This window comes from Acanthisitta chloris, unplaced genomic scaffold (genome assembly GCF_000695815.1).
Source record: "Acanthisitta chloris isolate BGI_N310 unplaced genomic scaffold, ASM69581v1 scaffold3224, whole genome shotgun sequence".
NCBI classification, from domain to species: Eukaryota; Metazoa; Chordata; class Aves; order Passeriformes; family Acanthisittidae; genus Acanthisitta; species Acanthisitta chloris.
In genome coordinates, this window is record NW_008669687.1 from 59,757 (window position 1) to 61,822 (window position 2,066).

A 2,066-nucleotide genomic window follows, 5' to 3' on the forward strand; every position below is an offset into this window, starting at 1 on the left:
TATTGTGTAGTGGCAATATTTTTGGTTTTGATCTGTTGATCCCCTATGATCATTTGTGAAATTTCTGTGTGCCTTACCTAGGGCTTGTAGCTGATATCCTCCCCTAAAAAAAGTTCCTGTAAAGTAAAACTGAAGCATTATTTGGGAGGAGGAAAGAAGTGAATCAGTGTTAGTTAAAAGAATTGTCCAGGATTTAGTTGTGTGTAGGTACAGACAATGGAGGAGTGATCCAAACGTGATAGCTGTGCCGTGCATCCCATGTGAGTAGCAGCATGTGATCTGTGATGAGAATCCCAGGTGTAAGATCTCTCTGCTTCTGTTGACTGCAGTCACTTCTAGTAGTTACTTTGTGATAACTGTTGTGTGGTTTAGAAAAACCTTCTTAACTCCATACAAATAGTGTATGATTCTTCTTCATTTGGATGTCATTTAACTCTCAAATTTAAGAGACCACTTTTTCTTTCCCTGTCAGGAAACAAACCCTTTCTTTTCCAAGCGCAGATGTAGCAGGAAGCTGCAGTTATTTTCAGTTTTCTCTGAGACAGATGATTCTCTTCTTCCCTTCAAGAAATTATGTTCTTTGGAGGAACTAGAAATTCTTTTTTTTGATGTAATTGTCTACAGACTTGAGTCAAATTTGTTGCTCCAGACCAACAGCATGGAAAGACCACTTCACTGCAAAACTTGTCTTAGTTGAAGGAATTCTTTTTAATAGCTTTTTAAGTAAAGCAATTTCTCCTACTTTAGTAACCAGAAAAGAATAAACCTGTAGTGAGAACAGCTTAATCCAGAGAGAGCGCGTGAATATGGAAACTGTCACCCAAACATAGGCATATTTCGGTTCCTTTCTATCACTTAATTTCCAGTTGCATTCAGTACCCTCATGCCATTCTCAATATCCTGACTTACAAGTGTTCTGGTTTTGCTAGAACAATGCTTGTAAAGGAGTTAAGAAAATTATTTTTTGAGGGGAGAAACACTTTGCTTCCAAGCTGCTGCTGATCTTCTAAATGAAGTAATCATTTTAAGAACAAGGCATTTTGTATCACTGCAGTAAATTCCTAGCTTATTATTTGGAGATCAGGGTTACCTCTTTGAACTTCAAATTCTACTATTCTTCTAAACTCTTGCCTGTTTTCAGTCATTGAGAAGAGAAACCTTCCTACTAACTGTAAATAAATAAATGGCATTTAGAAGGTCTTTTTACAAGTTGAGACAAAACCAATCTCTAAATGAACTATTTTCCCTTATATTTTAGGTTTCTTCAGGTTATACTGCATTTAAAAATGTCTCCTCTCACATAGGGGATGCAGCCTGCCAGTTCAAGTTTCACCCACCTTAACAGGGGCCTCATGTTAACTTTGGTAACCTGTGCAACAGGTACTGCAGGTGGGTGGTAGGGAATTGATTGTAAAAAGTTCAAAAGAAAGCTTCTGGGATACATTGGGTTCCTTTACTGTGAAAATTAGGGAGCTTGTTAGTTTAAAGGTGTTTTTCAGCCTGTATACTCTTGTATAACTTGTTGATACAAGTTAACTTCAGTGTAATCTATCCTGAAATTAGTTCTTCTGTAGTCCTTATGAAAGAAGAAGTGATACACAGTTCTGGGACTGTCTTTTTCCAATAAATGTTCTCTCATAACAGCCTGTGCAAAAGTATTGATAGCTTTAGAATTAGCACCAGTCTGGTATTCATTTTGAGGTCTGGAATTAACTTGGAGAAGGACGACAGACATCTGAACTGTTAACTCTTCCTTATCTTCAGTGTGTTGGCAGGAAAATTGCCTGCATAAGGAAAGTCTGATGCATGATAATCCATTTTCAGGTTCTTGGCTGGAGCACAGGAATTTGCACATGCACACATTGGTAATTCCTTAACTAGCAGTGTTTGACCAAAGTCTGAGAATAAAGAAATTACAAAGTACTTTCAGTCATGATAGAAAGGGGTAGAATAACCAGGAGTCTTAAGCAGTTCAACAGTTGCTTCAGATAAGAAATCTTAATTACAGGTAAGAAAGCTAATTATATCTTCTTCCTTCCCTTGTACTCAAGTAGGATAGTTGCATC

The 2,066-nt window shown here is 37.3% G+C and overlaps 1 protein-coding gene across 1 annotated transcript in view; it reads left to right on the forward strand.

The window, feature by feature from the left end:
- Window positions 1-2,066, forward strand: part of GRB14 (growth factor receptor-bound protein 14) — a gene marked incomplete at its 5' end in the record, with an annotated part of 61,472 nt that overhangs the window by 58,365 nt on the left and 1,041 nt on the right. The window lies entirely within an intron of this gene.